The sequence below is a fragment of the Miniopterus schreibersii genome (genome assembly GCF_964146895.1).
Source record: "Miniopterus schreibersii genome assembly, chromosome: 13".
Lineage (NCBI taxonomy): Eukaryota > Metazoa > Chordata > Mammalia > Chiroptera > Miniopteridae > Miniopterus > Miniopterus schreibersii.
In genome coordinates, this window is record NC_138113.1 from 1,657,332 (window position 1) to 1,678,984 (window position 21,653).

Sequence of the window (21,653 nt, forward strand, 5' to 3'; positions counted from 1 at the left end):
TATCTTTTCTTTTTTCTTCTCCTTCACTGTGATGTCTCCTTGCGTCCTGCCCCCGGGACTGACTAAATAAAAGCACCTGCGTTCCCGCTGAGCTTGTGCCGGGCCGAGTCCTGCGCCCTGGATGCACGAGCATTATCTTCCTCTCTGCACAGCCTGTGGCTCCGGGAGGTGTCTTATCTTCACCGGGCAGATGGGAGCTGGTCTCAGGGAGCTGGAGGGGGGCCTGGCCAGCCCAAGGCACAGCTGAGACTCGCTGCCTGCCGCTGAGCTTGTGGCCGTGCCCACTGCCACAGGCGGTCTGGAGGACAAATGCCTTTGCACTCCCTGTCCCCAGGACACAGGCCACCCTGTGCGGCTGGCGCCTTGGGCAGCTGGCAGTGTCTCTTGCTAACAGAGCCCTGCCCCCACATGGCATGGCAGCCCTGGTGGGTGAGTGTTAGCCCCTTCATTCTACACAGCGAGGAAACCCAGGCCAGAGGGAAGGTGCTCGTCTACCCAGAGCGGCACATCCAGAGATGGGAAGAGCGCGATTATGAGATCTTTGAATCTGGGTCCGGCATGAATGTCTACACAATTGGTATTTGCCCATTAACAATGCGATGCCTCACCAAGTAGTTCTCACTGCCTGAACCATGACGGCTTTAGTCTCAGAGTCACAGAAGCCTTTCTGAAACATTTTACCTCAATTAAGAGCGAGACTGGAAAGTAAGGTAACTGGGAAAAGGCAGGGGCCAAACTCTGGATTCAGTGTGGAAGTAAGGCAACAACAGCCCTGTGTAGATGATGATGGTGATGGTGATGATGGTGATGATGGTGATGATGGTGGTGATGGTGATGATGGTGATGATGGTGGTGATGGTGATGGTGGTGATGGTGATGATGGTGATGATGGTGATGATGGTGGTGATGGTGATGGTGGTGATGGTGATGATGGTGATGATGGTGATGGTGGTGATGAAGATGATGGTGGTGGTGGTGATGGTGATGATGTTGATAATAGTGATGGTGATGGTGGTGATGAAAATGATGGTGGTGATGGTGATGATGGTGGTGATGGTGATGGTGATGGTGGTGGTGATGGTGATGATGTTGATAATAGTGATGGTGATGGGGATGATGGTGATGGTGGTGGTAATGATGGTGATGGTGGTGATGATGGTGATGATGGTGATGGTGGTGATGATAGTGATGGTAATGATGGTGATGGTGGTGGTGGTAATGATGGTGATGATGGTGGTGGTGATGGTGGTGATGATAGTGACGATGGTGATGATGGTGATGGTGGTGATGGTGGTGATGATAGTGATGATGGTGATGATGGTGATGGTGATGGTGGTAATGATGGTGATGATGGTGATGGTGGTGATGGTGGTGATGATAGTGATGATGGTGATGATGGTGATGATGGTGATGGTGGTGGTAATGATGGTGATGATGGTGATGGTGGTGGTAATGATGGTGATGATGGTGATGATGGTGATGGTGGTGATGGTGGTGATGGTGGTGATGATGTTGATAATAGTGATGGTGATGGTGATGGTGATGATATATCTCTCAATTTACCTGAAATATCTCTCCATTTACTTAGTTCTTCGATTTTGTTCATCTAAGTTGTATAGTTTCTGTCACATACATTTTGTACATTTAGGTTATCAAATTCATGGGCATATAATTGTTCATAGTATTCTTTTACTGTCCTTTTAATGCCCATTGGATATGTAGAGATGCAGTATGTTCCCTAACCAGTGCTATTCCCTATGTCTGAGGGACTGTCCCCTCTCCTGCCCTGCTGAGGATATACTCGACCTGCGCGGTTTTTATAAAGATGCACCTCCTTCTTCCCCCTACAACCTGAACTACAGCTTGAGGCTCCTCCCTGCTGCCCTGTGTCATTTGATTAGAGCGCCTCCAGCCTTTTATTTTAAGCATCTGCATATTTCCTCTCCGGCAAGACTATGCTCTGCAAGGGAATGATTCTAACTCACTCACTCCAGTGAACAAGTGAAAAAACCAACACCTGAACACAAGTTTGAGTTTTTGTCTTTGAAAGCTTTTCCATAATTTTTAAACTGGGTCCTATCACAGGCCTTTGAAAGTTATCCAAAGACAAGATTTTCATTTCCTGTACTTTCTCTTATTTCGTGGATGTTATAATTGCTGATTTCATTTCTCTTTCAATCATTTTATAATCGTGATATCGCATAATTACAGCATTGATCGAGTCACTTAGTAATTAATATTAAACTTGCAGCTCCTGTTGTCACTGTCTCGCCTTGCTCATTGCTTCCACCTCCTCAGAGACAGGTCTGGTCACAGGATTTGACCAGTGAAGAGCACATCACACAACAGGCTCGCGAGGCAGCCGCTGTGTCCACAGGGTTATAGCGAGAAAGGTTAGGATCGGATTGAAAGGCCTTCACAGGCCGCAGGCTAGTGCGGGGCAAAGTCAGGACCCAGCTGTTTCCCACCCCCGAGGGCTGCAGGCATATTGCGTCCACCTGGCTCTCTTGCGTCTCCTCAGCTGTCGGTCTACCCGTGAGCAGTTTTACCTCCGTCCTTCAGGCCGCCAGCCTTCTATCCCAGCAGACAGCGATGTTTTCCCTTGTCTGCCTCCTTTATCCATTTTATCTATTTAGCAAAACCCTCCGATAATTTTTCCAGTTATTTCTTCTTCCTTTGCCTCCGCTTCCTGTTTTCCGGTCTGATTAAATACTGAATTATGGGACTTAGGTATAAAGAGTGTCAGCTTTTCTTTTGCTTGTTGTTAAATGTGACCTCAACCTATGGAGCTGAGACTCTTACGCCACTTATTCCAGCAGCGTAGTTAAACACCCTGAAATACCGCGGCCCAGGACACGAGGCCGCACAGAGTCATCTTAGGCTTGTTTGGTTTCTCGCACAATTTCACTTTATTCGTGTCCTGAAAGGCCTGTGGCCGGGGGAGTGTGGCGTTTACTTTGACAAGGGAGCCGGCTATTCACAGACAGGGTGACCTTTCCCCGGGGCTTCGAGCGCGGCCTTTGCCTCTCTTTGAAGGAGAATTTCAAGTAGTTGCATCTTGACGTCCTCAGGAGCTTGTATCCCTTAGTAATTTGACTTCCCTTCTATCCGGGGAGATCGTGAGATCCTCGTCTGTTCCGCTTCGAGGTGTGTAAATGAGTTTTCTTATCAGTTCTGCCTGCCCGGGGTAGATAATTTAGCAACAGCACTGAGAGCGTCCTTGTGTGATTTCTACCCGGTTCCCTTTGCAAACGCACAGTGTGATTTCATGGACTTTTCAGTTTTTCTATTAGAAGTTGCTGAATTTGAATGAGCTCCAATCCCTCTTTTTAATAGACTGTATCAAAAGTGTTTAATCCCGTGGCATTGGTGGAACAGCGCATCGTGTCTGAGGACAAGGCCCGGGGCATTCGTGGCGAGCTTATCGGAGACTTTAAATAGGTGTCGCGTTGCAGATAGAGCGCGATGAAAGCAGGTCGGCCCCGCGGGTTATTTCGCCCCGAGTCTGAGGATCCGGCGTGACCTGCCTCCGTGAACCCACCCAATGCGGTTTATCTGATCCATTTCAACGCGAGAAGGTGAATGGCTCCCGGAGCACCCAGTGCGGCCGCACTTACAGGCTCCCACGGCCAGGCTGCTCAAGCATCGGGCGCTGAGCACTTTTAAAATTAGCACCTTGATCTTGTTAGTGGTCTGTAAACGAGAGGCCCTCGGCAATCAGATGCTCACAGATGGGCCATTTCCCATGGACCAGGGATACTTAGATCGATGCCGCCTTGCTAGGGAGGGTTGGTTGACCACGTAGCAGGGTTTTAACAGGATCCAAATGGGCCACAGAGACTCTCTTTGGACGTACAGAGGTCTCGGGCGACTCCTGTCACTGCCCATGTAGCCCTCCTTTCCTCTTCCGCTGTCACCTTCTTCCATGTCTTTGTCCCCACTGTTTACCCTCGAGGGCGGGGAGAAGAGACACTTGGGAACAGGACCCAGAACCTGTGGGTGGACATGAAACCAGGTACCTTGCTGCAGGTGGCTGGAGCCTCACGGCCTCCGTTGGGGTGGAACCTACGCTTACTGAGGGCTTTTGTCTTTGAATTGCGTGATTACTTTCTTTAGCATCTGCTGCTTCTTGCTAAGGGCTGATTAGGGATCCAGGAGGGTCACGGTACAGAGTCAAGGCATCAGAGCTGCTGAAAGGCGCGGAAACGGGGACCAGACACCGATTTCTACTCCGAGGCAGTTTAACCAGAGTCCGTCACTCTGAGCCCACCAGGCAGCCTTCCCCCGGTGGCCTGGGTGTGGAGTGGCTAGTGGCTGGGGAGGGGAGCAATGATGGACAGAGGAAGCTTCCAGAGGGTAAGTATGGGTCCCTTTCAGACACGGTCTCGCTTCAGCTAACTCTGGGCTCCTCTTTGGGGGTAAGAGTGTAGGGAGACCCCGGCTCTCCATCCAGAAGAATCCTAGACTGGAAAGTTGAACTGTTATGAGAACAAGGAAAGGAAAGATCTCCTTTCCCAGTTCCAGTCTGGATTTAGGGAGAGGGGCACAGTCTCGCCTCCACAGGTGACTCAGACCTGCTGATGCACCTGGGACACTCCTTAGCTGAGACCCCCAGTTCCAGAGTCATCTTTAATACATCTTTATTATCCAAGTAATATGCACAAATACACTTGTTAAAGTAGACGGTGTCCAAGGAGATAGAGGAGTAAATGGCTCCTCCCCTACCCTGACTCTTCTCACTCTCCTAAGTTAATCAGTTAATTTACTAAAAATTTCCACATCTGTTGACTCCACTGCACGTGTATGTGAAGACAGGGAGGGGGGGTGGTTTATAACTTTGGTAAATTAATTGATATTCCCTGTCTTAGTTCCATTATTTAGAGATGAATAGTAGCATCTCCCTAGTGGAGCTGTCAGGAGAATTAAGTGAGTTAATACTTGTAAAGCTCTTAGACCAGTTGCGACCAGTGTCAGGAAAACCATAAGCGGTCCCTAACTGTGGTTAAAAATGAAACATACACATATCCTTTCAAGATCCTATAGATCTGGGTTTACGGTGTGTAGTTTTGCACTTAATATCATGTTTTAGGGCTCCGTATATGAGAGCACACACTAGTATACCACCATTTTATAGCAATTGCATGGTATTGTATGGATGGACTGTAAATTATTTAATAATATCCTTCAGTGGGCAATTGTGTGTTTTTGCCCCAAGGGTCAGTATTTTTAAACATTTCAATAAATAATGATTAAAATGCAAGTACTTTTACTTGCATAAATAGGAAAAATGTTTGCAGAATAAAAGCAGTTGAATTTTTAGGAGGGAATGCAGACTTCCAGGCCTGAGAGAGAATGTCCAGGTGGAGGTGGAGGTGGAGGTGCATTTGGAGATGGAGGTGGAGGTGGATTTGGAGGTGGAGGTGGAGGTGGATTTGGAGGTGGATTTGGAGGTGGAGGTGGAGGTGGAGGTGGAGGTGGAGGTGGAGATGGAGATGGAGGTGGAGGTGGAGGTGGAGGTGGAGGTGGAGGTGGAGGTGGAGGTGGAGGTAGAGATGGATTTGGAGGTGGAGGTGGAGGTAGAGATGGATTTGGAGATGGAGATGGAGGTGGAGGTGGATTTGGAGATGGAGGTGGAGGTGGATTTGGAGGTGGATTTGGAGGTGGATTTGGAGGTGGAGGTGGAGGTGGAGGTCGAGATGGAGATGGAGGTGGAGATGGAGGTGGAGATGGATTTGGAGATGGAGGTGGAGGTGGATTTGGAGGTGGAGGTGGAGGTGGAGGTGGAGGTGGAGGTGGATTTGGAGATGGATTTGGAGGTGGATTTGGAGGTGGATTTGGAGGTGGAGGTGGAGGTGGAGGTGGAGATGGAGGTGGAGATGGATTTGGAGATGGATTTGGAGGTGGATTTGGAGGTGGAGGTGGAGGTCGAGATGGAGATGGAGGTGGAGGTGGAGATGGAGGTGGAGATGGATTTGGAGATGGAGGTGGAGGTGGATTTGGAGATGGAGGTGGAGGTGGATTTGGAGATGGAGGTGGAGGTGGAGGTGGATTTGGAGGTGGAGGTGGATTTGGAGATGGAGGTGGAGGTGGATTTGGAGATGGAGATGGAGGTGGAGGTGGAGGTGGAGGTGGAGATGGAGATGGAGGTGGAGGTGGATTTGGAGATGGAGGTGGAGGTGGATTTGGAGGTGGATTTGGAGGTGGAGGTGGAGGTGGAGGTTGAGATGGAGATGGAGGTGGATTTGGAGATGGAGGTGGAGATGGATTTGGAGATGGAGGTGGAGGTGGATTTGGAGGTGGATTTGGAGGTGGAGGTGGAGGTGGAGGTGGAGGTGGAGGTGGAGGTGGAGGTGGAGATGGAGATGGAGATGGAGATGGAGGTGGAGGTGGAGGTGGAGGTGGAGGTGGAGGTGGAGGTGGAGGTGGAGGTGGAGGTGGACTTGGAGGTGGAGGTGGAGGTGCAGGTGCAGGTGGAGGTGGACTTGGAGGTGGAGGTGGAGGTGGAGGTGGAGGTGCTCCTCTGCCCATGGGAATCCATGGGGCTGGTAGACACACTTCTCATCTGTCCTTCTGAATCAAGTGCTTCTGAATATATCTGCAGACCATGCTCATGATTCCAGGACAAAATAGTACTTTGGCACAATTCTATTTATATGAAAAATGGTGACCACGAAAGCAAACTGATATCCAAAGTGATAATTACATTATAATCAACTAAAAATTCCGGTCAACACCAAATATACCAGGGAGGACACCCACTGTATCGGGAGACACGAGGTCTAGGGTTAAACTTGACCTTGTGGGCTTGTGTTTGCCAGGCCCTGCGCTTTACCACCTTCTAGAAGAGAGACCACACAGGGAGACTTTGCTCTTCCTAGAAAACGTTCCCTTTAAAACCCCCAGGTGGAAATGTCAGCGTTTCCCTGGGGAATCGTCTCTTGGTTTGAGCGAAGCCAACCACTAGATGTCACTGTGTCGCAGTGGAATTTGGGTCCCGAATGTATTTTTATGGGGCTGTAAATAAAGTGTTGCTAGGGGGGGCGGGGAGGGGGGCGTTTTCAGACTGGATCCGTCTTTCTCAGCGGCCTCTTAAATGTTCATTTGGGCAGAGTCTCAGTGGGTTTGTTTGTCATCGATGGAGTTTGATTTCAAGTAAACACATGCATAAAATGTGTGTATTATATGTCAGTGTTTTCAACGGTCATCTTCTAACGCTCAGCTTTTCTGTGGCCACAACACGGAGAGCGGTTTGGGCTGAAATCTGTAAGGCGATGATTCCCAGGCTCCTGCCAGCCTCACCCGGCCTCCTGGCCTCGCTTCTCATCACGGAGACTGGACACCCACAGGCGCCGTCCAGGCTCATTCTCTCCAAGGCCTGCTCTTGACTCTCCCCCCTTCTCCCCGGTCCCTGGACGGCGGAACGACGGCGGACCCAGGAGGCAGGACGCACGCACGCAGCAGCCAGTGACACAAAATGTCGGGATCACTGTTGCCTTTTCTGCCCCTCAGTTACCAAACCCAAGCGTTTGTCACCCACCAGCTTGTCTACACTTCTGGGCTGGGAACTCCCCGGGACAGATGCTGTGGCTCACCGAGTGTTCCTCGCAGGGCAGGCGACGCAGGGTCTGGCCAGTGCAGGTCATTAACACAGCGTTGTAAGTGGCGAGAGCCCCACAAGTGGCAGAGAAGGAACACTGAGCTTGCTTTGGGGTTGTCCAGAGACCACGGGAGGGTCAGGAGGAGGGCACTCCTGGAAACAGGGCGGGGAGAAGCTGCTGGGCAGGCGGGGGCCTGGACGGTGAGGGATCCTGCCTGGTGCCCGGGAGATGAGGGCGAATGATTCAGGCACCGGGCACCAGGTTTTGATGAGCCCTCTAGCTCACTCCCATTGCCCCTGGAGCTGGGGACCTGAGGGCAGAAAGCACCCCAGCACCCTGGGGGTGGCCCTGAGCCCACCAGGCCTGCAAGCCAGTGCAGGAGCCCTGGGTGCCCAGAAAGTGCCTCTTCTGCCCCTCTCTGCCCCCTCTGCCCTCTCTGCCCTCTCTGCCCCCTCTGCCCTCTCTGCCCCCCTCTGCCCCTCTCTGCCCCTCTCTGCCCTCTCCGCCCCTCTCTGCCCCCTCTGCCCTCTCTGCCCCTCTCTGCCCTCTCCGCCCCTCTCTGCCCCCTCTGCCCTCTCTGCCCCTCTCTGCCCCTCTTTGTCCCCTCTGCCCTCTCTGCCCCTCTCTGCCCCTCTTTGCCCCTCTCTTCCCTCTCTGCCCCTCTCTTCCCTCTCTGCCCCTCTCTGCCCCTCTCTGCCCCCTCTGCCCCTCTCTGCCCCTCTCTTCCCTCTCTGCCCCTCTCTGCCCCTCTCTGCCCCCTCTGCCCCTCTCTGCCCCTCTCTGCCCCTCTCTGCCCCCTCTGCCCCTCTCTGCCCCTCTCTGCCCCCTCTGCCCCCTCTGCCCCTCTCTGCCCCCTCTGCCCCTCTCTGCCCCTCTCTGCCCCCTCTGCCCCTCTCTGCCCCCTCTGCCCCTCTCTGCCCCTCTCTGCCCCTCTCTGCCCCCTCTGCCCCTCTCTGCCCCTCTCTGCCTCCCTCCGGAACCGTTTCCTCCCCTGGGCTCTGAAAGCCTCATTGATGCTCACAGCCAGCGGCTCACCCACGGTTTCCTCAGCCCCCGGCAGCAGCGTTTCCTCTGACGTGGCCTCTGTCTCCCCTCCCCCAGGGGCCGGGGCTTTCACATTTCAAATGCCCGACAGCTGGGTGAACTGCTTCCGCTGGAGAAGGGCCCTCTGCCTGCACAATGATCGCCCCTGGCGCCCGCTATTCTCGCTCCAGCTGTGAGAGGGGCCTTTTCAAAGGACTTGGAGAAGCCGCTGTCCAGCTGCGGCACCTCAGCCCCTCCCGGCTCCCTGCAGGGCTGCATGTTAATCAGGGGCCTCTCACTGCCTGTGGGGGGGCTCCCCCAGATGCACCCCTCCCCCCGCACCCCAAGCATCCCCAGAGCCTCCTGCTCAGGCAGGTGAGCCCAGAGTGACATCACTCCAGGTGTGCACTTGGCCTGTCCCAGCTCCCCCAGGTCCATTTGGGCGCCCTGGGGTGTCCCAACCCAAAGCCCCTCTCCGAGAACAGGGCCTCTGAGCTAATGCTTACAGCTGGAGGCCTGTGAACATCAAGAAATGCATGGACCTCCTGAGGGCGAGGAAGGAACCTGGACAGCAACCGGGGGGGTGTGTGTCCTGACCGTCCACAGCTGGACGGCCGCTGGAGCAGTCCGGCCTCTCCCCACACACTCCCTGCGCCTTCCAGCCACGGGGAGAGGGTCTCACCGGTACCTGGCTTCTCTTTAGCAGGAGGGAGAACAGCGCATGACCACTGCGTCTCCACGAGGCGCCAGGTGCTTACTCACCTGCCATTCACGGTCTTCACGCTCCGTGAGGAGGGAGGCGCAGGGTCAGGATGCGGGGTGGGGTCTTTCTGAGCCTCAGGTGGTGTGAGCAGTGGGTGCAGGGCCCTGAAGCATTTTCTGGAAAAGGAAGATGGTAATTATTTTATTTATGTCTGTGGGTCATACTGTCTCCGCTGCATCTACTCAACTCCTCCGTCTTTGCAACATGAAAAACATCCGTCAATAAGACATGGGGAAACCGGCGTGCTTGTGTTCCAATAAAACTTTATTCAGCAAGACAGTAAAAAGAAGCACAGTGTTGGTTCCAGCCCCCCACCCCCTGCATATTTTCAGCACGTCCCACCTTTCGTGAAATTTACAGGCAGGTTTTTCCTCGTTGGCAGGAGCGGGCTGCTGGGCTGGGGACGCAGTCAGACGACGGCCTGGGCAGCGAGAGGCAGCGAGCAGCAGTCATCTCGCGATTTCAGTTTGACGACTGCCCGTCGCAGAACAGGCACCTGGAACCGTCAGCAGAGCTGTGTGATCTGAGGCCCGGCTTTCACTTTCAGCCCAAACCACGGCCGCTCACGCGAACCGGGCCTCGCGTGGCGTAGGCCTTCGAACAAACCTAGAAAAGCAGTTGCTAGAATGAGGAGAATTCTCGGGGTGCTCTGAGCCCTGCGGAAGGGGTGGGAAGGAGGGAAATGCTTCCCTCGCGATCCCTCCAGCTTCCAGATGCCTGTCCAACGCCCAGCAGCACCTCATGGCCACACGGGCTCTTTCGGGCGCAGGATAAGGCGGCCTTGGGGTCACGCGTGATGTCCACCGCAGGCCAGCAGGGGAGAAAATGGCCACTGGCTTTTGTACAAATCAGGGGCCACCCTCTGAAAGTACAGGAGCCCATGACGTCAGGACCACCCAGAGGGTTTGTCAGGAAGCGTCCCACTGAGAGGCAGCACCCGAGGGTGTCCAGGGAGCCGGGCAGCCCCGAGGCCGAGAAGCAGGTCAGACACCGAGGCTGCAGCACCCCGGGGGGACCTGTGCACAGAGCCCGGGAGAGCCTTGCCCAGGGGGGGCCCGGCCAGCCTCCGGGGGGCTCCTGAGAGGGGGCAGATCTTCGCAGGAGGCTCAGCTCCCAGCCCCACGTCTTGCCTGGGTCTCCTCACTCTCACTTCCGTTTACATTATGGCCATTTTCACTTTTATTTTCTCTTCTGGATGGTTTGAACACACGGAGGTTGGGGCACATTTATTTATTTTTTATTTATCTTTACTGTCGAAAGCATTACAGATGTTCCCTTCCTTCCCCATGAAGCCCCCCCCGCCCCCGGGCCTGCAGCACACTCAGGTCTGTGTCCGTCGGTTACCCAGATACACACGTAAGTTCTTCGGTTTCATTTATTTTTAGACAGAAGTTTTTATGACTAAATCCTTTCTCCCATCCCACAATTAACTGGTAAAAGTGCAAAATTAAATGAAGTGGGGCTATGATTTCACCGGTAGAGAAATGTGTAAGCCGCAGGATCTGGAGTTTTCTAAAGTTGGGTTTTAATCACTGGCTAAGGAAACGGCTTTTGGAAGTTGGTTCTCTGAGCTCTGGTTTCCACGTGCGCGACCCGGGAGCACTAGCTCACAGCTCCTGAGACTGCGCAGGCCCCGCCCTGGACGCGGCGGCTGCCGGTAAACGGAGCCAGCGGGGGTCATGCCGGCCACGGGGGTCGTGCCAGCCACGGGGGTCATGCCGGCCACGGGGGTCACGCCGGCCACGGCAGGCCCGCCTTCCTACAAGGCGAGGTCGTCCTGCCCGAAGGACAGGCTGACAGGACGGGTGACACCCTCTGAGTCTCTTTTCTGTCGGGTGGCTTCCGAACGTGGCTTTGGATGATTTTCCTGCGGGACAGATCCCAGCAGGTTCAGGGTAAAGGGCAGCGGAGAGCCGGCCCCTCGGGCCAAACGCGGGTCATCTCGTCCTGCACAGCCCGTGTTTCCTCCCTCCCTCCCCCTCCCAGAGTCTCGGGGGTCAGGAGCCAAACGTCGGACCAACTTACTGCAGGTTCTGGAGCAGGAGTAGGCGTTTGGCGATTCGTTTGTTGCTTTAGTCCAAGGAGCCCCACCGGCCGGCCGCGGAGCTCCCCGGTGGCGTCGCGAAGGCTTTTAAAGCCCCAGGACGGGCCGGTCGGCGCCCCAGGCGGGGGAGCCACAGCGAGGACCGCCCACTCCCCGCGACCGGCAGGGTCCCCTCCTGGGCCACACCGCCCGCCCTTGCTGAACGCACCGGGGGCGCTAAAGGAAACACACTCCGCTCCATGGACGCAGGCAGGGTCCCGCCAGCCGTGTTTCCCACACCAGCCTCTGCTCAGTTATTTTTTTCATCAGACATTATTTTGGGGAGTCCGCTCTGCCGGTGGGAAGGGCTGGGGGACCGGGAGAGGCCCCGTTCCCGTTCCCTGCCCTCGCCCTGGAGGGGCAGGGACCCTGCAAAGCTGTACTTGGCCCGTTGTCTCCAAAGCTGACCTTCAACACACGTCCTGTTAGTGCCCCAGGGGCCTCGCTCCAGGAGTCTTTGACTTTCTACCAGGCTGGCCCAAGGCTGCGGGTGAGGGGAGAAGAGGGAACTCTGGGGTGAACAGGAGAGTGTTCGGGTGGGAAAGCGCTGCGGGAATCGGGGTGCGAGAAAGCCTGGCCGGGACACCACAGCACCCTGTCCGTGCTTCCCCCTGGAGCCAAAGCTCCGGGGACAGGGGCCATCTGCACGACTGGCCAGCGGGGGAGCTGGACAAGGGACATCTCCTCTTGCCAAATCCCCACGGGACCCATCGTCGCTCCACAGCATCCGGGGCACTTACTGACCTGCTGGAAGGGAGAGTTTTCTCGGCAGGCGGGGAGTGACCAGCGGAGGTGGTCGGAGCGAAGGAGCCCTGGGGTCCCACGCGGGTGTCGTTTCACCAGGAGGAATAAATGAGCGCACTGTGTGTGGGGGGGTGTGGGGGGGGTGCGTGTGCATGTGCATGCGTGTGCACATATGTCCGGAAGGTGTTCAAACTCCGGGCATGTTCCCTGCAGGTTCCTTGCATCACCTTGGTCCACGCGGATCAGGACCTGGTGGGCGGCCTGCGCTCCAGCGCGAGATGGTCCTGTTTTGTTTCACTCACCTGCGTGCTCGCGTCTAGCTCGCAGAACACGGTGAAATCTCGCTAATGCCGCCCAGGCGACGGCATTTTAAACGTTTGGACCGCGCACCCGCTCAGCCGAGACTGTCACCCTAACTGCCACGACGCTTCAGCGAGACCCTAAGCGGCTTCGGCAGGAAGCTCTTTCTACATATGCTCCCCGTCAGGCGGCGTCTTAGAAAGTGTCCGCTGAGCGGCACTGACCCCTTCTGGTCAGCGGGGGGGCGGCCTCCCCGGCGCTCGGCCTGCGTCCTGTTCGCGGCCTCCGACCCTTGGCTCGCGCATCGGAGCTGAGCACTGGGCGGCGCTGACTCTGGGCCAGAACAGAAACGCCTCCCGCAGGCCCCCGGGCGTCCTGCCCATCACGGCGAGCGCGCCAGGGCGGCGGGACGCGGGATCGGGCAACAGGAGCGTCGCGTCGCCGCGTGGAGGACAGTCCCCCGGGGAGCCGTCCTGGCCGAGCGCAGGCTCCAGGGCGCCCGCCCGAGAGAGGGGCCGTCACGGGGCGCGCTCTGCCCGGAGCCGATGATTTAAACGCTGGTTATACTCCTGCGCGTTGCTGTCGATGTCCGTTTGCATTTCTGCCGGCCTCGGGCGGCCTCCGGGCTTCTTCAGCGTCGCCGGGCGCAGCTTGTACAGCAGCAGGCGTGGGCGCCGGGCGTCCGAGGGGGGTTCCCCCACGACACCCGGCGCTGTGAGCCCGTGGCACTGCCTCCCGAGCTGGCCCGCCGTCCCTGTGGCGCGTCCCCGTGTCCGTGCCCGTCTCCGCCCGTTGCCGTGTTCACGCCGCCTTGTGCGATCTCGGTGGGCAACACCTACTTTAGATTTATGGGGGCTCCGAGAAGCCCCCTCTGAGCAAGCGACTCACCTCGCGACACAGCGGGTGGCGTCTTTTCTTAACCAGAACTATCCCTCGCCGTGTACCCGGGGGTCCCTCCCGGCTGCCTGGCTGACGAGCGGCTCCATCCCAACCCTCGGGTCTCGGCGTTTCCTTTGGCCCAACCTCATGGCTTCTTGCCTCGCTTCCGCCAGCTCAGCACTTCACCCAGGCTGCTGCCTGCAGGGACATGCCCGTCCCCCCGGGAGGGGGCCGCGCTGGCCCCGAGGGGCCCGCACCCCGGCCCCCCTGGCGGAAACTCCGCGTCCAGGCCGGTGGAAGGCAGGTCGCTGCCTGGTTCCGTTATCTCTCCAGGGCGGTTGCAGGTAATCGGTTGATTACCGATTCAGATTTTTCTGTACACCAAATTCTCCGGTTATAATTAATATCGACAGTCTTTGGGGACTGAAAAGCTATTCAGGTCTTTTAACCAAGCAGCTAAATTAAATAAGTAAATAAATAAAAGTGAACATACACCCAGTGCCTGCCGTGAGCCCGTCCACACGCTTCAGGACAGCGTCTCGTAAGCAAGTTCACGGGTTCTCTTCCCCCCCATGTCGTGCCTGGGAACCCGGGGCTTGGAGGCGAGTGGCACGTTCAAGGTCCCGTGGTGGGCAAGCGACGGACCAGGCGGTTGGATCCAAGTATGTTTGACCCCAGAGCCTCAGCTCCCAACCCTCGCGCCCGGGTGTAAGCAGATATGAGCGGCTGCCGCAGAGCCCTCAGCAAGGTAATAAACTTAACAGGAGGCCCGCAGCTCCCAGCAGAAGCCCGGGTTTTTCCTGCCTTCACCTGGAGCCCCTTTTGAACACATCGGTGCTGTGTTCTCACCGGATTTGTGAAGGGGTCAAGCAGTCCCCAGGCCGCAAGGACCCTGGCAGCTGCCGGGCTGACCACTCCCTTTGCAGACTCAGCCGGTGAGGACGCGTGGTCCTGCGTGGACGCGGTCAGCTTGAACCCACGGCACGAAAGGCAGTAGGAGCTTCAGGTCCGCTTGTCCCCGAGGCTCACGGGGCCTGAGGACGTGGGCCCACGGGCACGCCCTGCACGCAGGGTCTGCGCCACTCAGCTGAGAACCAGAGGGTGGGACCCTCCACTACAGAGGGGTGAGCACGCCTGCCCTGAGCCGGGGCCCGAGGGCACCTGGGCTTTACTGTCCTGGGCAGAAACAAGCCTGCCCACCGCCCCGCAGGACACCCCGGTTACGTGAATGTTCTTGGAAACCTCGTGCGAGATGCATGGAGTCGCCGCGGAGAATCGCTTGCTGGTGGCATCTCAAGGCAAAAACATGCCCAGAAGCGAAATACGGCCACAGGTCTTCCTCCACGGACGGCCACGGCCACGGCCACGGCCACGGCGTCCATCGCTCAAGCTCCCCCTCGCAGCCGCGAGCGATGATGCGAGGAGGTGACGCGGGCTGCGGAGACAGGGAGAGGAGCCCCGAGTCCCCAGAAGGCTGCTTTTCCGGAGCAGCTGGTCTGAGTGCAAATTGCTGTAATCCATTTGGAAAATATTTTGGTAATAGGAACAAAGAGACATACGTGTCTCGATACACAGTGAATAGAAACTCCATGCCTAGGAATCAATCCCAAACAACTAATCCAAACCATGAGGAAAGATCCACATAAACTGGTTAGTATTTATTCTAGCAAAACGGGGACCGTAATCAAAAGAATGGGAAAATAATTAGACACACCACGGTGCATTGTTAAAGAAATATTGTCTCTCTATTTAAAATGATGCTTATGGAATTCTTCTACTACTAACGATAATATCTATGGTGCAATGTTAGGTTAAAAAACCAGGTTAAAACTGTACACAACCTGAGTACAAATGCGGCGAAACACCCACTCACAGGGGAAGCGGCGCAAGGGAAACTCACCGGCCGCTGCTCAGCACGAGCCGCACTGGTCGAAGTGAGATGATTCCGCTTTTCTTTTCACAATTCTCAAAAAGTTTGGACGCGTGGTTAGATTTTTTAAATAAAAGCATGTAAAAGGTTAAAGAAACGGGTCTGTCGCAATGAGGCAGGAACGTCGTCAATGAGATTAACTCTAGCTCGTGTGTCCCTGGCACAAGTGGCACCTGGACTCCGGGGAGGCCCCAGGACAGACCACCTGCCCCGAGGTCAGGGTCGCGGCCAACACCTCCCCACGGGACGGGGCTCAGCTTTCCAGTCCCCCGCTCCTCCCCTGATCCGGGTGAAACCCCAAGGACACAGTGCAGATGACACAAGTGTGACAAGGTCCCTAGACGTTCCTGTTGGCTCCTACTCCACCCCGTGGATGGCCCGTCATTCATCACTTCCCACCCTCCCCTGCCCCATTCCCTCCCCTACGCTGAGCCGGACCCCCCGCGGTTCCTTAAGCTCCTGAACGTCCTCGGCCCACTCTAGGCCCTCCAGCCGGCGTCCCTCCCTGCCTGGAGCTCTGTGTCCCCCCACCCCACTTCCACCAGACTAACTCCTGCCACACTTAGAGCCACCTCTCTGGGCCCCCGAATCCGGGTCTTCTCTCAGCGCCCCCGCCCTCTCCACACGCTAACAAATGCTCTTTCCAGGGCCTTGGGGAGTTTCACTGGGAGCCGCCCCGGAAAATATGAGACACCCGATCCTAAGAGGTCGCGACGAAGACCATCCTTTCAAATCGATGGGAACAGGGGAGGCAGGGGAGGCGGCCCCCGTCGTTTTGTGGTTTCAAGAAAGCCCGTTGATTTGATAAGTACATTTGCTCCTAAGAAGGGGCCTGACCTTGGATATTGTGACGTCACAGGGACGTCACGCTGGGCTGGTTGGGCCGCGAGCCCCCAGAGCACCAGGACCAGGGCGGGAGGCCCACGCAGGAGGTTTCGCGGGGAAGGGTGGGGTGCAAACCAAAGAGGCGTCCGCTGGTTTCCCTATGACTTGAATGCGACTGTGACTTTCTTAGCGCGAGGCCCAAATCAGCAGCCCGGCCTGGGCTCTCCTTCTGCGTCACGCCCCTCGACTTCTGATCCGAGCGAGGGTCTCACGGCGCTCCAGCTATTTATTTTACATTATTAAACAAATAATGCCCTTAATTATGTCCTTAAAAATGTAATTCTTCTAATACTGACGGGTAACCTATCTCCCTTTCCATCTGAGGTACTCAGGCTTTGGGTAAATTCCTGAAGAATTTGCTCCAAGCTATGAAAAGTGCACCCAGAGGTGGGCGCTCCGGGTGGGAGGCCTGCCTAGGAGGGGAGCCATGTCCCGGGGCTTCTCCCCCATTCCTGGGGTGGGAGGAAGGAAACACTGGCCTCTCCTATGAGCGTCTCGTCCTTTGCTCGCCTAAGAATGACTGACTGTCCCCATCGGGGAAATGCCACCTCGGACAGGTAAACTGGGTCCAACGATGTATGAAACAGATCTATGGTTAAGTAGAGAATCAGCTGACATCATGGCTACAAAGAGCATTTTAAACACATTTTAGATGAATTCTATCATGTGGACAAGAATTTTACTAACGTCTTCTTACCAACTAAAATACCTGTAGACACCTTGAATTAGAAAAAAAGAGGCAGTTCTGAAAACTTCCACGGTGGGGATTTAAAAAATCCCTTCTTGTTTTTTTGCTTCAAACCACCGTTTATCTTCCTCAGAGATCAGCCTAACCCACCACCTCCGGCTCCTCCGCTTTGGAATTCGCGAGGGAACCGCCTCGGGATCCTGTGGGGCTGGGAGCCCACCTGCTCCACACCGTCCGGGTCCGGCCGCCCTGGGGACGCCTGGCTTTCACTTCGAGCCTTTTCTTTATAAACAAGCAGGCACCTGGGCGCCTCGTGGTCAGTCACTGGAAATGGGAGGTTTTCCACGACCTGCTGCGTGCAGGGTCCTGTTCCCGGCACACAATTGATGTATTTTTTTAGGATGAAACGTTTCCAGGGTCCTCGCTGTTCGATGCTCCAAACCACGTGGACAATTTGAAGGAAAAAGCCACACGGCTGCTACGATTTTGGACCAAGGCAGTGACCGCACAGGGTTCGCCGAGGGCCTTTCTGCTGATGCGGCCGAGCCGGACGTGGCCCGAGGCCCGTCGCACGGGGTGGGTGGACGCCCGTCCTGTCACAGGGACCCGGCCGCCGGCGCCAGCGTGGGCCCCAGGCCCCTCTGCCCTGCTGCCCGCGGCCCGGGGGCGGGAGGGCCCTGTGAACACGAGCGATTTCAGCTGCCCTGGCACAGAGCCTGTGCTGCTTCAGCCGCTTCCCTGCTGCGTTTTTTCCCTTCTGAGGAAACCCGCCCGGTACCGGCGAGCCCGGCTCTGGCAAGAGCAGCGCGTGGTTACCCGCCGCCCACGCGTAACCTGCCTGCAGCCTTGATCAGCCCGCAGAGCAGCAAACAAAAAACCCGAAACACCCTCCTCCGAAAAACACCCCGCGGGGTGAACTCCTTCTGAGAAAGCGCGGCCGGTTTCCTCCAAGTGGAGAAAAAATAGCAGAAACAGGTTTTGTTCTGAAGACTCTTGTTTGCCCCGAAGCCGTCGACGCTGTTTCTGGAACAACAGGCCGCAGCCGCGGGGAGAGGTTTGGAAAGTCGGGCAGACGGCCTGAGGCGGGCTCTGCGGGCTCTGCGGGCTCTGCGGGCTCTGCGGGGCTCTGCGGGCTCTGCGGGGCTCTGCGGGCTCTGCGGGCTCTGCGGGCTCTGCGGGATCGGCAGGTTTGGAGGGCTCTGCGGGCTCTGCGGGATCGGCGGGCTCTGCGGGCTCGGCGGGCTCTGCGGGCTCTGCGGGCTCTGCGGGCTCTGCGGGCTCTGCGGGGCTCTGCGGGCTCTGCGGGGCTCTGCGGGCTCTGAGGGCTCTGCGGGGCTCGGCGGGCTCTGCGGGCTCTGCGGGCTCGGCGGGCTCTGCGGGCTCTGCGGGCTCTGCGGGATCGGCAGGTTTGGAGGGCTCTGCGGGCTCTGCGGGATCGGCGGGCTCTGCGGGCTCGGCGGGCTCTGCGGGCTCTGCGGGCTCTGCGGGCTCTGCGGGGCTCGGCGGGCTCTGCGGGCTCTGCGGGGCTCTGCGGGCTCTGCGGGGCTCTGCGGGCTCTGCGGGGCTCTGCGGGCTCTGAGGGCTCTGCGGGGCTCGGCGGGCTCTGCGGGCTCTGCGGGCTCGGCGGGCTCTGCGGGCTCTGCGGGGCTCGGCGGGCTCTGAGGGCTCTGCGGGGCTCTGCGGGCTCTGAGGGCTCTGCGGGGCTCTGAGGGCTCTGCGGGCTCTGCGGGGCTCTGCGGGCTCTGAGGGCTCTGCGGGGCTCGGCGGGCTCTGAGGGCTCTGCGGGGCTCTGAGGGCTCTGCGGGGCTCGGCGGGCTCTGAGGGCTCTGAGGGCTCTGAGGGCTCTGAGGGCTCTGCGGGGCTCGGCGGGCTCTGAGGGCTCTGAGGGCTCTGAGGGCTCTGCGGGGCTCGGCGGGCTCTGAGGGCTCTGAGGGCTCTGAGGGCTCTGCGGGCTCTGAGGGCTCTGAGGGCTCTGCGGGCTCTGAGGGCTCTGAGGGCTCTGCGGGCTCTGAGGGCTCTGAGGGCTCTGAGGGCTCTGAGGGCTCTGAGGGCTCTGCGGGCTCTGAGGGCTCTGAGGGCTCTGCGGGCTCTGCGGGGCTCTGCGGGCTCTGCGGGCTCTGCGGGCTCTGCGGGCTCTGCGGGGCTCTGCGGGCTCTGCGGGGCTCTGCGGGCTCTGAGGGCTCTGCGGGGCTCTGCGGGCTCTGCGGGGCTTTGCGGGCTCTGAGGGCTCTGCGGGGCTCTGCGGGGCTCTGAGGGCTCTGCGGGCTCTGAGGGCTCTGCGGGGCTCTGCGGGCTCTGCGGGGCTTTGCGGGCTCTGAGGGCTCTGCGGGGCTCGGCGGGCTCTGAGGGCTCTGAGGGCTCTGCGGGCTCTGAGGGCTCTGCGGGGCTCTGCGGGGCTCTGCGGGCTCTGCGGGCTCTGAGGGCTCTGCGGGCTCTGCGGGCTCTGCGGGCTCTGAGGGCTCTGAGGGCTCTGCGGGGCTCTGCGGGCTCTGCGGGCTCTGAGGGCTCTGCGGGCTCTGAGGGCTCTGAGGGCTCTGCGGGGCTCTGCGGGCTCTGAGGGCTCTGAGGGCTCTGCGGGCTCTGAGGGCTCTGCGGGGCTCTGCGGGGCTCTGCGGGGCTCTGCGGGCTCTGCGGGCTCTGCGGGGCTCTGCGGGCTCTGAGGGCTCTGCGGGGCTCTGCGGGGCTCTGAGGGCTCTGCGGGCTCTGCGGGGCTCTGCGGGCTCTGAGGGCTCTGCGGGGCTCTGCGGGCTCTGCGGGGCTTTGCGGGCTCTGAGGGCTCTGCGGGGCTCGGCGGGCTCTGAGGGCTCTGCGGGCTCTGCGGGCTCTGCGGGCTCTGCGGGGCTCTGCGGGCTCTGTGGGGCCGGCGAGCCGCTCGGCCACTCCTTCGATGGTCGACGCGCAATCACAGGGCGGCCCCGCGGAGGAGCGACCACTGTCTGGGCGCTCGCAGGGCAGAATGTCTGCATCGCGGGCCGTGCACGCGACCAAGGGTCACACAGTGTGGGAAATTAGGTCCTGAGCCGAGGGCAGTTCACACGGAGCCCGTGTGGTTAATGCCCTGGCGCCTTAACCTGGGCTCCCCCCCCCCCCCGGGAGAAACCGAGCCTGTTGGATGCGGCGTTTTCTCGGCAGCGTGGAGCCGAGAGGGGCCGCCCCGGAGCGTGGGGTGTCCTGCCCGGCCCCCAGCTGCGGACGGGTGCTGCTGTGTGGACGGGCAGGCTGCTCCCCGAGACGGGGGAGGCGCGTCGCCCCCTCGGCACCGCCTGCGTCTCACGCTCGGCGCCCCAGTGTTCGGAGCAGCCCCGGACGGAGGGTCAGCCGGCTCCCGGCCTGCGGGGCGAGGCGCTCGCTGACCTCACGGCCCCTCGCGGTGCAGGGCGCCATCACGCTCTTCGTGGTGCACGGACGTGCGGGGCGCCCATGAGCCAAGAGGCCGATCGCCCCGGGAACTGCAGGGCAGGGGGACGCCTGGGGCTGGACCCCGGTCGCCAGAGCCTGGCTTTCCGTGCCCCTCCCCTCTGCCCATCCTGCCCCCACCGAGGGCACGGGAGCTGCACCACAGCATGTGCCTCTGTGTCCGCGTGTCTGTGTCTGTGCGTCTGTGTGTCTGCGTGTCTGTGTCTGTGTCTGTGTGTCTGTGTCTGTGTCTGTGTGTTTCTGTGTCTGCGTGTCTGCGTGTCTGCGTGTCTGTGTCTGTGTGTCTGTGTGTCTGTGTCTGCGTGTCTGTGTCTGTGCGTCTGTGTGTCTGTGTGTCTGTGTCTGTGTGTCTGTGTGTCTGTGTGTCTGTGTGTCTGTGTCTGTGTGTCTGTGTCTGTGTGTCTGTGTGTCTGCGTGTCTGTGTCTGTGTCTGTGTGTCTGTGTCTGTGTCTGTGTGTTTCTGTGTCTGCGTGTCTGCGTGTCTGCGTGTCTGTGTCTGTGTGTCTGTGTGTCTGTGTCTGCGTGTCTGTGTCTGTGCGTCTGTGTGTCTGTGTGTCTGTGTCTGTGTGTCTGTGTGTCTGTGTGTCTGTGTGTCTGTGTGTCTGTGTCCGCGTGTCTGTGTCTGTGCGTCTGTGTGTCTGCGTGTCTGTGTCTGTGTCTGTGTGTCTGTGTCTGTGTCTGTGTGTGTCTGTGTCTGCGTGTCTGCGTGTCTGTGTCTGTGTGTCTGTGTGTCTGTGTCTGCGTGTCTGTGTCTGTGTGTCTGTGTGTCTGTGTGTCTGTGTCTGTGTGTCTGTGTCTGTGTGTCTGTGTGCCTGTGTGTCTGCCTGCACATGTGTCTGCCTGGCACCCTGACATTATCACTTGTTCCCCGGGAGCCAGGCAGGTCTGAGCCTGGGCATACCTGCCGAAAGCCATGCCCATCTTGGCTCTGCCCCCCTGACGTCCCCGTAAAGCGGCCCCTGGAGTCCACCTGCAGTGTGTCCTTGCCTGGCCAGGGGGACTTAGTCCCAGCCCCCTGCAGGTGGAAAATCTGTGCCCTTCCCGTCCGGCCTCCTGCCACGTGCCCCTGAGCTGGCGGGAGGGCTCCCCGCGCCTCCTCGGTGAACGTCAGGTTCCCATGGAGACCCGTCCTTTCCGAGGTGTCAGGGCCACTCGCCGTGGCTTTTCCCCAGAACCCAACTCCTGTCAGATTCAGGAGCATCTGTTCGTTTTGCTAAATGTGCCCTCGGTGCTCCACAGAGCGAAGCTGCCTGGGCCAGGGCCGCAGAGGCAGAGCTGCACCCTGGACGGACTCCCCACAGGCCGCGTCCCCGAGAAGAGGCAGGGGAGCCGGCCATGTGCTT

The 21,653-nt window shown here is 58.4% G+C and overlaps 1 protein-coding gene across 1 annotated transcript in view; it reads left to right on the forward strand.

The window, feature by feature from the left end:
- Positions 1–21,653, forward strand: part of RNF144A (ring finger protein 144A) — a 145,720-nt gene that overhangs the window by 122,933 nt on the left and 1,134 nt on the right. The window lies entirely within an intron of this gene.